Below are 15,375 nucleotides of genomic sequence, written 5' to 3'. Positions count from 1 at the left end.
AGTTGCGGCAAATGGAGGCTACTCTCCAGCTTCTCACTGAGATGGCTTCTCTTGTTGCAGAGCATGAGCTCTAGGGCACGTGGGCTTCAGTACTTGTGGTGCATGGGCTTAGCTGCCCTGTGGAATGGGGGATCTTCCTGTACCAGGGCTTGGACCCATGTACCCTGCATTGGTAGGCAGATTCTTAACCACTGGAACCACCGGGAAAGTCCATGTGGCAAATATTTTAATAGCCTCACCTGTGGCAAATCTTTGAATTTTAATGTATATTTGGACATTGGAAAGTGTGAAAAATCATTCAGATTCAAATTTGGTAAATGAAACCAATCATTTTGTCGATACTGGCAAATGACTTAAAAAACATTTTCACTTTTTGCATGTGTGTGATTTGTATATAAATAGACTCTAAGGCTAATTCCAAAAAAGTTAAAAAATCTTAATCTAAGAATAGCTCAATAAGAAGAGCTGTAAGAGTAGCTCAAAAAAAGTTTAAAAAATATTTTAAGCCTACCTTGCAATTAGAATCCTAAATAATAAGAATATAAATGTACATATTCAATTGGAAACTACTTTTCTTTAAAATTTTTAAATTAAATTTTAATTTTCTTCCAGTTTGAGATATAATTGACATACAGTACATTGTGAATTTGTTATATATCATAATAATTTGATTTACATATATCATGAAATGATTACCACAATAAGCTTAGCAATTATCTATCACCTCATATAGATACAAATAAAAAAAGAGAAACAAATTTTTCTTGTGATGGGAACTCTTAGGATTTTCTGTCTTTACAACTTTCATATATGATATTTAACAGTGTTAATTATACTAATCATGTTGTACATTATATCCCTGGTACTTATTAATCTTACAACTGGAAGTTTTAAGCTTTTGTGTGAAATGGGTGAGGGAAATTGAAAGGTACAAACTTCTAGTTACAAGATAAATGAGTCATAGAGATGAAATGTACAGCCTGGGAAACACAGTTGATGATAGTGTAATATCTTTCTATGATGACAGATGGTAACTAGATTTATCATGGTTATCATTTTGTAATGTATAGAAATATCAGATCACTGTTTTGCACCAGGAAATAGCAGTGTTTTAGGTCAATTATCCTTCAAAAAACCCCCCAAATAAACTCACAGAAAAAGAGATCAGATTTGTGGTTACCAGAGGTTGGGGGGCGGGGGGGCGGTTCGAGGGAGAGGGAATTATATGAGAGTGGTCAAAAGGTATACCTGTATTTCTGAAGTGGAAAGTGAGTATCAGACATACTTGTCCCTTGTGTCTATTCTTTTACTTTGCATTAGAGGTGCTATGTATTCTCATGCAGAATGTGAGATTCTTGTAGGTTATCATCCCGTATCCTCAGAAACTGGCGCAGTGTCTTTGCAGTAAATTCTTGGGAAATGCTTGTTTAAATGAGTTGAGTTAAGTAAATGGATTTTGATCTTCCCAGAGTGATACAACAGTGGCAAAGAGATGATTCCTTTTTGTAAGCACCCTTCATAGACAAAGTGGTTATATGCTTATGAGGTTGAATAAGTCAGATTCCTGTTCCCATGTTGGTTGAATACTGGCTATGCCACTAGGTTTCATGCATTTCACTTGCCCTGGTAAAATTAATGTAAGGAGATGTTGCCTAGAGATAATTCAGATGAAAAGATAAATTGCAGCATACAAAGTAAACTGTGATTACAAAGAAATGTGAGATTACATCCAACTTGATTTTAACATGTGGGCAAGAATCATGTGTTCCTAAGTAATCAGTGTTAGTTTAAGTGTTTAAGTCGACTTAAATATGACCCAGAGTGGAAATGAGCTAGTAAAACATTTTAAACAGTAAGGCACTATATGAAATGCCATGATACTCAACGATCTTTTCTACTTTGTCCAAATCCCATATACCCTTCAAGTCTCAGCTCTCATCCTGCCTGCTTCCTGAAATCTAGCCTCACTTCTTGATTGTAAGTAATATGTCCTTTCTCAATTAATATTTCCTTTATCTGAATGCCCAGAGCACCTTATCATACTTTTCCTAAGGTATGTAGCACCATACTTTGTTAAAATTTATTTTTTATGGGTCTCTTCTTCTTACCTATCACTATATATTATGCCCCACGAGAGTAGAATCTTTGTATCTTCATCTTTGTTTCTTCACACTGTGTCTGACACTGGACCTTATTGATACTGGGTTTTTAATATGTGATGGTTGAAAACAAATGATACAACCATGACAAAGCAATGGGTAATAAACAACTCCTTTCTAAGTTATGAGAGACAGATTTTTTTCTTCATGAACGTGCAGCCATGCAGGTCTAGAGATAGAAATGAATGTAGGTTTATTTCTGTTGTGTTTGTTTTTATCTCAGTCAAAGCGTCTAATCTACCACGCTGATGCCTTATGCACAGATGGAACCTTATCATGCATACAAGTCTCTGAAGGAAATAATTTTTGTTTAAACTTCACTTTAGAAACTTCAAGGGAATTCAGAACAGGATTTCTTTAATGATCTGGCTGTATTGTATTACTGATTGTCAAGCCGAAAAATGTTTGGCAGAACTTTGGGCTTTGCAGGTTTTGGATGTCTTCCAGTTAATCTGCCTCAGGATTTTGGAACACAAATAAATGAGTTCCAGTTGAAACTTCTTTTTTTTGAATCTAAGCTGCCAGGCCTTTATTTCCCTCCCATGTGAACATTTTGGTACAGAAATACCAATCAAGCAGAAAGAAGATAATCAGTCAGTATTTTCAGAGGTTTTTAATGGCCTTGGTTTAGAAGAACAACATGAGAATGAATGGTTTAAAACTTCATGTTTCTTAATAGTAACTGACTGTTGGCCCTTGGCATTTATTTTCCAGGATGTTTTCCCCAATTTGTGTTTAGGAGAGGAGGACAAGGGTGTTCTTTGCCACTTTGTTTCTGCCAGGAGGATGATTCTGAATGTACCCTTGTTAAACATTACACACTTAGCTTTGTTTTACTTTTCTTGTCTGGGAGCCAAATATTTTTTAAGTCACTCAACATTCTACTGAGGCATGCTAGTCACTGAATGTGATTATAAAGTGAAGTTTAATGCACATTAAAAAGAGGCATGGCTGGGAGTTTCTATGTATACCACCCCCAGTGAAGAGGTAGATAATTTGGGTGAGTGATACAACTTTGGTCATCTCCATAAACCTCAGTGCCTATTCCTGGTGAGTTCTGAGGGAAGTACTTTTTTTTTTTTAATTAAGGAAAAGATAAAGAAAGCACTGACTCCCATCTGCTCTATACACACAACACACACTCTACATGCTCATGCGTAGTAGCACAAGTAGTCTTGGTATGGGTCCTTGGCTATGACACATTGTCCATGTCTGGGGCAGCCAGGTAACCTAGCAAACATCCTGAAAAGTGGGGGCAAAGTGGGAGAGGCACAACAGCTTTTAATATTAAGAAATCCCTCTTACCAAGCCCTCTACTGACTTTTGATTATTATGCATTTGTAATAAAAAATGGTGTACCATAAAATGTACACTGTATCACTGAAGGAAAATAACACAAACTTCAAATTTTCCTCTGAAGTTTCAGATTGAGGTTTTTTTTTTTTTTTTTTTTTTTTCTATTTTGGTTGTGGGAAGACCAATACTTCTCAGAGTACAGTTGAGAGATGCTAGATTAGAAGAGACTTCAATTAAATAAAATTTTGAATTATATTTTTTTTAAGAAAAATTTTCAGTCCATGTAGGATATATTGATAGGAAAATGCATGTTTTTAGTGTTTCAGATGATCTTTCTTCTTCTAAGGTGGTGTTGAGCCTGTCCCCTCATCTGTGAGCTCTCCTCACAGGCTCATAAGAACCAAGCAGCTTGGCCCATCAGCCACATTGCCAACCTGGGCATGGGCTGGTCGAACGGGTAGGCAAGCGACCTGGCGCCTAGAACTGGCCCTGACCTCTCACTCTAACAGGGCCTGAGACACTTCACTCAGCTCTGGTTTCCCAGCATTCTTTTTGACATCTCAGAATAAAACCTCAGGTAATGTGAGCAAGAATCTTCAATGGATGCGGAAACCAATGAGTGAAGTTTTCATGGGAACCATCACCACACCTCCCCCAGACTCCTTACTCATTGAAAGGGAGAAACATGGCTGTGCAGTAGAGGTATCTGTCTGTCCTCACCTTGACTTCCTGGGTGCACTTGACCCCACTTTTGATGGAAAGCCTGAGCCTCGTGAAGATCCAGATATGGTGCAATATGCAGTAGCAGTGTCACCTATGACATATTCTTGCCAACAGTAAATTTATTCAAGCTTCAGATACAACTTCTACTTCCAAGGGAATACATAAGCTAGAGGAACAACTTAACTAGCACCAAAGGAAAAAAAATCCAGAAAGCAGATCATTCTGTAGATAATTGGTGTAGACTTTTCAACAATTAATGCCATGCTACAAAAAGAGAGAGGAGGAGGTGTTTTAGAATTACACAATGAGCAAATACCATCTATGATCCTTCAAATGATGCTGATTTGAACAAACCAGCTATAAGAAAAGATATTTTTGGAACAGTTTGGGAATTTGGGGTATGGCATTAGGGAATTACTAATTAGTTTTGTCAGGTGTGATAATGGTATTGTGCTTATATAAGAAAATATCCTTATTTAGATATGCATGCTAAAATATTAGGAAGTGAAATATTATGTGTGCTAAGTTAAAATGTTTTAACCAAAAAATTAAAGCAATTATGGCCAAGTGCTAATAATTTATAAGTCTGGATGATGGTATGAGTATACATATACATATGTGTGTGTTCAGTCAGTCAGTCATGTCTGACTCTTTGTGACCCCATGAACTGTAGCCCGCTAGGCTTCTCTGTCCATGGGATTCTCCAGGCAAGAATACTGGAGTGGTTGCCATTTCCTCTTCCAAGGGATCATCCCAACCAAGAATCGAACCCCCGTCTCCTGCATTGGTAGGTAGATTATTTACTGCTGAACCACCTGGGAAGCATATACATATATGTATGCATATACATATACATAGGCTTCCCAGGTAGTGCTAGTGTTAAAGAACCCACCTGCCAGTGCAGGAGATGTAAGAGATGTGAGTTCAATCCCTGGATCAGGGGTGTCCCCTGGAGGGGGAAATGGCAACCCACTTACAATCCATAGGGCTGCAAAGAGTCAGACACGACTGAGGCGACTTAGCATGCACACATACATATACATATTCAGTTTTTCTACTTTTAGTATTTTTGAAGTTTTTGTAATTAAAAAGCACAAAATTCTTTATAAGAGTGGCTCAATATTAGGTCAGAAAACCCTTGGTTTTAGTCCCAGTTCTCCCATGTTCTTTTTGAAGAGCAGGGTTAAACCACCATGGTCTGTGCCAAGTGTCTTCATCAGCAAAATGATGATAGCAACGGTATCAGCTTTGTTGGATTGCTGTGGGGATAAAATGAGTTAACTCCAATGAAGTGCTTAGAACAGTGACTGGCATGTAGTGAGCTCTCAACAAACCTTAGCTGTAATTCCTTCATGTAGGAGGAGTCAGTTGGAATTAGGTTTGAATCCTGGCTCTGTCTTTTATTAGCTATGCTGCCTTGAGCTGTTTGCTTAACCTCACTGAGACTCAGTTTTCATTTTTTAAAATAGAGGCCCTAATACTGCTAGAATTGTGGTAGGATTAATCACAGAATACATACAAAGTTGCTAACACATCGTTACCACTTAATAGATTGTGGTTTGACTATTTCAGAGGCCTCCATTTCCTTACCAAATGCATGGCTTATACTGGAATGTTCTGACACTCAGCTGTTCCAGCAGAAAGCTGACAGCTTAGCAGGGGGCATATGGGGATGGTCTTTTGGTCTCCACTTACCTTGAGACAAACTTCGTGTCACATTGGTGCTGCCGACCGTGTATACATGGGGGCCTTGCACCAGGTAAGGATCTCAGCTTAGATGGGACAGGGTGGGATAGAGTTCACAGGGCAGGTGCAGGAGAAGATCTGAGCTTTTACATGGACATAAAATGTGAGTAAGATCCAGAAGGAAGAGAAGACATTAGTGAACTGGGAAGTCTGGCTCATGTTTATTTCCACCTCAACTGGAGTTGAAGAGAGACTTGTCTCTCTTGTCTGAGAGTTTGAAATCACCTGTGAAGGTGAAAACACTTTCATCATAGCCATCATCTAAAACAGGCATTTGCAGCCAGCAGACTGATTTCTCTAAATGTTCTGTGATGCTCTGGCCAGCTCTGTGGTCTCTCAGTGTGGAACTTAAAAAGCTGAGAGGATTTGGGGACTACTAGCCCTTACAAGGTAACCATCATCACAGAGGATAGCATTTCTAATACTCAGTTCTTATGGTTGAATAGTCTTTTGATGATCTCATTAGAGTAGCATATTTATAATTTTCTGAGTTCCCTTTTTTTTCCTTTCCTCTAGGTAGCTGTATTTTCTTCCCATTTTAGATACCATGGGGCTTATGACCTACCTCCTTCTCCATTATTGAATTCTGCTGATAGGAAAACATGTGTTCCTAGGAATTTATTTGCTGTTGTTGTTCATTTGCTAAGTTGTGTCCGACTCTTTGCAACCCCAAGGACTGCAGCATGTCAGGTTCCTCTGTCCTCCACTATCTCTCAGAGTTTGCTCAAATTCATGTTTATTAAATTGGTGATGCTGTACAACCATCTCATCCTCTGCCCCCTCTACCTTTTTTGCCTTCAATCTTTCCCAGCATCTGGGTCTTTTCCAATGAGTTGGCTCTTCCCATCTGGTGGCTAAAATACTGGAGCTTCAGCTTCAGCTTCAGCATCAGTCCTTCCAGTGAATAGTCCTGGCTGATTTCATTTAGGATCGACTGGCTTGATCTTTTTGCACGAATTTATATAAGGTGTGAAAGCTTGGAAACAGATCAAAGCATATACCTAAGCAATGGGAAGTAAATAGCTAAAGGCAAACAAACTCAAAAAAACTAATCCATTAAGTTTTTATGACTTCTGACATAGAAATGTGAATCCAGGTTCATCAACATTTTTTGTTTTCATTTCCTTGGACACATGGAAGCACATCTTCTAGGTAAGACCATGCAGTGGAGTTCTGGCCAGTTGGAGTGATATGTTCTATTCTAGGAATGGCCCATAAAAGCTGCTATGGGTGATCATGTCTCTTTCTCTGCCTTTCTTTCTCATCAGCTGGCTTGAAAGAAAGAACTTTAAAGGTCAGTATGAGGGTGGAACCGCAAGTTGAAGGTACCTGGGTTCGTAAATGACTCTGTGAAGTGGAATACCCCCACCCCCAGCTCCCATTAATCCACGGTGGGCTGTGATATGAGCAAGAAATATAATTTTATTATGTTAAACTGCTGTCATTTGGGAGTTGTTACAGAAGTTAGGCTACCTTGAATAATATAGCCCTTTTGACACTCTTCAGCTGCTAAGTAGGGCAGGGACATTATTTACTTCCTAAATCACATATTTCTTTTTCTTTTCTTTTTTTTTTTATTATCAGCAACTTTTAAAGTAAGAAAACAGAAGCTACGTAAAGATACAAGTTTTCCTGACAGTCCCTTCCTCTGTAAACAGTATGAACAAGGTGTTCATTAAACCTCATTTATTTAACACACTGACTCTGTAATGATCTTGAGAGATAAAGAAACTGAGGTTCAAAGAGGTTAAGTAACATGGACAGGATCACACAGCTACTGTTTGCTTTGGATTCAGGATTAAAACTTGCATTTTTTTTTTCCCACGACAATGTTCATGTTATTTTCACTGTAATGTGCTGCTTTTAAGAAAAGAGCAGTCAAGACAGAGAGCATACACAGAAGGAGTGTATAAGACTTTCTGGAGAGGTAACAAAACCTTGAAGGAATATAACTGGATACCAGGTTATAGGCTTCACCGGTGGCTCAGCAGTATAGAATCTACCTGATATTCAGGAGTGGCAGGAGCCACAGATTCGATCCCTACATCAGGAAGATCCCCTGGAAGAGGGCATGGTAACTCACTCCAGTATTCTTGCCTGGAGAATGCTATGGACAGAGAAGCCTAGCAGGCCACAGTCCATAGGGTTGCAGAGAGTTAGGTATGACTGAAGCAACTTAGCACACATACATGCTGGGTTATACTTCAGAAACTCTATGACAAATAATAAAACAGATGAAAGAAAAGGAGAGGACAGTCATGAATCCAGACCACTAGATTGGGTTCCTAGGATCCAAGGCTAAAAATTGAATCCAGAAGTTTGTAATGTTTCTGTTATCAGTTATTAGGTTTCATTTACATTATTTAATAAAAAATTGTTCTTTACCCAGAGTGTCTGAGGTTATTATTCTCAAATTCCTTTTTATTTCAAGTTAATGGAGCTAAACCCTAAAGGTGTGCATATTACTCAGGGTTTTCCTGAGAGACAGAACCAACAGGAGATTGTCTATCAAGACATATTTGTTTTAAGGAAGTGGTTCTTATGATTGTGTGGCTAGCAAGTCTGAAATCTTCAGGGTAGACTAGCAGATTGGAGACCCAGTGAAGAGTTGATATTGCTGCTTGAGTATAATGGCGGTCTGGAGGCAGAATTCCCTTTCCCTGTAGGACCTTGGTCTTTTTCTCTTAAGACCTTTAACTGATTAAATGAGACACATCCACATTATGGAGAGTAACCTGCTTTATTCAAAGTATTCTAATTCAAATGTTAATCTCATCTTAAAGAAAACTTCATAGCAACATCCAGACTGATGTTTGACCAAATGTCTGGGTACTGTAACCTAGATAAGGCTACACACAAAATTAACCATTATAGGGTATTAATTACAAACAAAATATCCAAATCTATTTAGAGCCTAATTAACATGTTCGGTTATTGGATTGGTGGTACTCTTTCTGAATGGGATGACCCTATTTTTCCCTGTCTGGTAGAAAAATAAAGAATGGCAGCATCTTTGACACACACAAATAGGAGCTTGATTAAGCACTGAAGTGAACTCTAGACATTTTATTTATGTATTTTTATCAGAGTATAATTGCTTTGCAATGTTGTGTTAGTTACTGCTGTACAATGAAGTGAATCAGCCATATGTACACATATACCCTGTCCCTTTTGAACCCCCCTCACTATCCCCAGCCCTTATCCTAACTCTCTAGGTCATCACAGAACACTGAACTGAGCTTCCTGTGCTTTATAGCAGGTTTCCACTAGCTATCTGTCTTACACATGGTAGTGTAAATATGTCAATTCTGATCTCACAGTTGCTTGTTTCATCCTTCCCCCCACCCACCCCTGCCACAACCCCCCTGGCATGTCCACATGTCTGTTCTCTACATCTGTGTCTCTATTCCTGCCCTGGAAAAAGGTTCCTCTGTACCATTTTTCTAGAATCTACATATATGTGTCAATATATGATATTTATTTTTTTCTTTCTGACTTACCTCGCTCTGCATGACAGACTCTAGGTCCATCCACATCTCTACAAATGACCCAATTTCTTTCCTTTTTATGGCTGAGCACTCTAAACATGAAAGTCAAAGACATTTTAAGCATCATCCAAGAGATGAGCAAAATATATCCTGAGCTGTGAGCCTTGCCTATTCCACCTACACTGAACATCTCTTCACCAGTAGCCGCTCTGCCTCCCTTCCTGTCCTCAAGCAGTTCTCAATACCCACTGAACTCAAAGCTGCAGCCACTTGCTTCATGCTTAGTTTTTCTCTGTGGTTTTTGGCCTCTCATCTTCATGTGGTTTAGTTGCAATGCATTTCTCCTTTAATACTCCAGATGAGTCCTATCGTGTCATTCCCATTCTGTTATTCCTTCATCTGTGGGGCTTTTCTGCCATTTTTCACTCCTCTAGCAGTCATATCCCTTGTGGAACTTCCACCCTTGTACAACCAATAATAATTTCGCCCATGGGAAATTGCCACGTGTTGGCATAGTTTTCCTTTTGCATTACTGGGAATATGAAAAAATGCACTACACACATCTTTTAGTGAAGTTGTGATAAAAAGTTTAATTAATAGAAAATACCATGTAACACATAAATTCCTTGGTGACATAATGGTAAATAATCCATCTATAATGCAGGAGACCTGGGTTTGATCTCTGGGTAAGGAAGATCCCTTGGAGGAAGAAATGGCAACCCACTCTAGTATTCTTGCCTGGGAAATCCCATGGACAGAGGAGCCTGTGGGCTATAGTTCTTGGGGTCACAAGAGTCAGACATGACTTAGCTACTAAACCACCACCACCACCATGTACACATAAATTTGTCATGAATTGACTGTATTAAGTATTGAGAGTCAGCCATATCTGAGAAAGACAAAAGAAAAACAAGCAAAAAAACCTTCACCCTCATATCCTTTCATGTCATGTTGTGATTCAGGAGTCATACTTCTCAAGTGTCACAGGTCTTGTCTGACCCCTTTGGTCCCTCTGTATCCCAGTGTCTGCTCCACCTCCTCCTCCATCTATCACATGCATCAAATACTGGAATGTATACAGCAGATCCCTCTCAGGAACTCTGCCTTTGTTTTCACTTTTGTATTTTTAATATGCCTCCAACCAGCTGCCTAAGGCTTGTACTAAGATGTTCTGCAGTTGCCTACTGATAATCTTTTTGTATGATGTCGTTGTTGGTTACTCATCTGGAGTTTGCCAAACGTAAGGCAGTCTGTCTTTACCAATTCTAGAAAATAGAAAAGGGACTTACTTTATTTTTGCTGGTGGTCAAACCATCCTTTTCTTTGTTTTTTTTCCTAGGCAGTGAATTACTTCCTATTTCCATCTGTAAAATGATTAACTGTTTCATTCTAAAATCCAATAAACATTATTTCCACAATGAGTTGTAGATTTGTTGAAATTTGGAACTGTGTTTCAGATTTGTTGAGTATCTTTACAAAGCAGGATTAGCGATTCTCTATTTGGTGGATTCTCTATTTAGAGGCTCAATTGCTGTTTGTTTTGAGTGATTTTCTGTCAAATTAATAACTGGGCAGCACCTGTGCAAAGTATGTTAAAATGTTTTCCTTCAGATTACTAAAGCACTCAAATTTGATTGAGAGGCAGGATTTATGTAAAGGAGAAAATAACCATCAGAGAAAAAGTATTTCTAAGCATTGTTTTTTTTTGTTTTGTCTTGTAGCGGGAAGAACCCTGAAGAGTCATTCAAGGAAAATGAATTCCATTTACCTAGTTCACCATTAGATTCTCTTTAAATAAATGTTTGAATGAAAAGTATGTTTCTGGAAACACATGATTAGCTGAATGATAACCAAAATGATCACAGGTTTAGTCATTGTTGGCTTCACAGAACAAGTTTAGGAGGTCAAAGTGAAAGTGAAAGTCACTCAGTCGGGTCAGACTCTTTACGACCCCATGGACTATACAGTCCATCCAATTCTCCAGGCCAGAATACTGGAGTGGGTATCCTTTCCCTTCTCCAAGGGATCTTCCCAACCCAGGGATTGAACCCACGTCTCCCGCATTGCAGGTGGATTCTTTACCAACTGAGCTATCAGGGAAGCCCTAGGAGGCCAAAGTCAGTGTGAAAAAGAGGATGGAGGCTGGGGGGTGGCGGTCCTTTCTAGTTATAACTGTAAAGATGTTAAGAATAAGCTTCAGGCAGAGGAGATATAATTGTAACAGGGGCAGGAGGGCGCCAGCAGTTAGCGAGGTGCTGTTAGCTAGCAGCTGTTATAAGTCCTGCCCCGCTGCAGTTGGCATTGCAGTGGCCCCTTCCATTCTCCTTCCTCTGTATTAAAGAAGCTTGAATTCTGACTGGGAGAAGATGGTTCTTGAGACACTAGTCTGCTATCTTATCAGTTCACTGGCTTTCTGAATAACAGCATTATTTCTTGCCCCAACAATTCCTCTTCTGATTTATTTGCCTATCATGTGATGCACAGAATGAACTTGGAGTTAGTATCATTATCCCTATTTTTCAAAAAAAGCAATTAGTATTTGAAGACATTCAAACATTTGCCCATAATTTCATAATAGGTGAGTAAGAATGGAGGCTAGCCCCAGCTTTTTCCCAGGGCAGTGTGTGTTTTCCTGTTCTGGACTCAATAGAGAATAACTCCACTGTCTCAGTTCTCTGGAGCACATTACCCATGGACCAGTGGTTTTGAGGGTTTTCAGCAATAATTAAGTATCTCTGCAGAGGGGCTGGGATAGTGGGAGCAATGAAAATCCCCTCATACAAGGAAAAGAAAAGCCAATAGCAGAGCAGGGAAAGCAAAGAGGAAGAAGAAAAAAGATAAACAGATGAAATATCTGTTTATCTAGATTGATTAGAAATGTTTATTTTGGTCAACAGCTACCCTTTATCTCATTCACAGTCAAAAAATTCTTAAAAACATCATGTAACACCAAAATGAAATTGAGCATAATTTATTTTGCATTATTGTCAAAATCTTATTTTTAAATCTAATTATTCCTGGGAATCTTTAAGAAAATCTGACCCTTTTGAGTCTGGGTGGATTGATTTGACTATGTCCAGTGCACCGAGGACAGTTATTTCAGATGCCATCTGTTTTTATGAACTGTCATGCCCTACCCTGCCCACTGTTTCCAATTTATTACTTCAACTGAAAAGAGAAAACATTTCTGTGAAAGGGGAAGCAGGAAATTCCAATGGATAAGCAACAGTTGGAGTGCTAACCTGTCATTTGGATGGAAAAAATGCTGCTGTTGACACATCTTTTCCTTGTTCTTGACACAAATTAGGTAACTCCCTGATGTACTGTCTCTTCACAGAACTGGTGGGGGTGTGATAAATGTCTATGTGGTGTGTAAAGATATTCATAACAAAGAATTATGATTTGAAAAATGTCCTTTTCTCACAATAGAAAGAATAACTCATGTTCTACATAATTTTCACCTATATACTTTGTTGTTGTAAATCCTGGTTTGCTCAATAAACTGAAGTTCATTCCTTCACTATGAATCTTGAGTCCAACATTGATGAATCAAAAGGATCAAAGAGGAGCAAAGCTTCTATACTTTATATATAATAGTTATAGAGGTCTACTTCAGTGAGTCTGTTTTAAAACAACCACTTCAGTTAAGTGATTTGTTTTTGCCTCTCAAAAATAATTTTAGAATTCTGATACTTTAGTAAGGTAAGACTCAAAAGGACTTTTTATTCCTGCATTTTCTGAAAGATAGCCTAGATACATGGGAAAATATCCTTATTTTGATCATTAAAAATATATATGATATTCATTCAAAAATATTTGATGTCTGGTTTTGATAATTGATTATGTTGATATAAGATGCCAACATTAGGAGAAGACAGGTGACGGGAATGAAAAGTTAAAAGGAAAAAAATGTATTGACCTCCCACAGTGCGGTTGGTACATGGTGATGAATAAGCAGGCAGAATCCATCATTTTCTCCTCTCCTCACTTGGTTATGAAGTTATCATTTAATCATACCAAAGTTTTTGTCACTGCAGGTGAAGGCTTTGCATGTCTTGTTCTTTTCTAGAAAACCTCAGTTTTCCCACTTACTGAGCACTTATACTCAATTAAGCATTTATTCCTAAATGTTTTCCATATTTCATTACCTTATCCTATAACACATTTATTTGTTGTTGTTCAGTCACTAAGTCATGTCCGACTCTTTGCGACCCGTTAGATTGCAACACGCCAGGTTTCCCTGTCTATCACCAACTCCTGGAGTTTGCTCAAACTCATGTCCATAGAGTTGGTGATGCCATCCAACCATCTCATCCTCAACCTCTTCTCTTCCCACCTTCAGTCTTTCCCAGCATCAGGGTCTTTTCCAATGAGTCAGTTCTTTGCATCACATGGCCAAAGTATTGGAGCTTCAGCTTCAGCGTCAGTCCTTCCAATGAATATTCAGGACTGAGTTCCATTAGGATGGACTGGTTGGATCTCTTTGCAGTCCAAAGGACTCTCAAGAGTCTTCTCCAACACCACAGTTCAAAAGCATCAATTCTTCCACTCTCAGCCTTCTTTACGGTCCAACTCTCACATTCACACATGACTACTGGAAAAACCATAGCTTTGACTATAGCACACCTATAGAGTAAGTATTATATCACCCATGATTTGCATATGAGGAAACTGAGGTGAGAAGGAGCTAAATGAGTTTCCCCATAAGACTGAGTGGCCAAACTGGGATTTTACTTGAGTTTGTCTGAACCCATAGGGTGTTGTCATCTCATCTCACAGTCCTCCACTGATAAGAATCATCTTGTGCTGGGTCCTTTCAGGCCTCAGTCTGTTTCTGCAGAGCCCCATTCTGGCACCATTTGTTGCATATGTGCACTCCTACCTCTTCACCATGGCCCACCTAGCAGAACCACAGACTGGATTATAGTTTCTGAATCATGGTTTGGCTAATGTAGAAGGGCTTATGAGAAGGGGTACAGATCTAACATCAAGGGTTAGAAAATGCCAGTGCATTCTGATGGAAATCATATAAATAACAAAGCCTGTTCATGTCAGTGAAGAGTCTACTTTTTTGAAAGTACTTCAACCTTTTTGAAACTTCTACCATCCCTTGATGACTTCTGGTCTTCTTGAGCCAGGCTTATGTTTCCAGTTAGTCTTAGAAGTCAGAAAATAAGTAAATCCTTGAATTATATTCCTCATCAGTTATAAACTTAACTGCTTAACTCATGCAAAGACTAGACCTGGGCTGCCTAGGTTGTCTGGCCTGCAGAGTACATTGGTTCCTTTTGTCTCAACAAGATAGACATTTGAGGGTATCAAGGGGACAAAAAGAAGACAAGGTTCTATTTTATTCCCATGGAACACAAATTTCTGCAATTACTCACAGTCTCTCAACCTCTGCATGAAGGTGGATGTTCTCAAGGCTCCTGGGCCCCAGAGTGGTTGTCACTCCCTTAGTAATTGGGGCAGATAATGGCCCGAAAGGGTGCCTGTGGTTGTATAGCCCAATCTCTGTTCATAGTAGGAGTGTGGGCAGGTTTCTTCTGGATTCAGTCAGGCAAGGCTGTGGTTCTTCCAGGAAGCAGATTGCTACTGTCAAAGACATTGTGAATATTTTCTTCTGTTGCTTGGCTGTTAAGGAGCTTAGTTCCAAATTTAAGTCTCTACCATGTTGTCCTCAAGTTAGTTGTGACTTCATCTTACTTTCCCATTCTTATTTTTGATTAATCTTGATTTTTTAATTAAAAATGCTTTTCTACTTTACATAATTAATCTTGACTTTTTAATTAAAAATGCTTTTATACTTTACATATCTCTGAAAGTAATCTCAAATCCCTTTGGGAGTGAGGCTGAATGTAAATAATCAATGTTATTAATAAATAATACTTGAACAGCTTCATCCTTATCTCTTGAATGAAGTAATCTATTGTCTTTACTTCTCTCCAAATAATTGTACTGTA

The sequence above is a fragment of the Cervus canadensis genome, chromosome 7, assembly GCF_019320065.1.
Source record: "Cervus canadensis isolate Bull #8, Minnesota chromosome 7, ASM1932006v1, whole genome shotgun sequence".
Taxonomy (NCBI): Eukaryota; Metazoa; Chordata; class Mammalia; order Artiodactyla; family Cervidae; genus Cervus; species Cervus canadensis.
Note: the sequence above shows the minus strand (reverse complement) of the source record.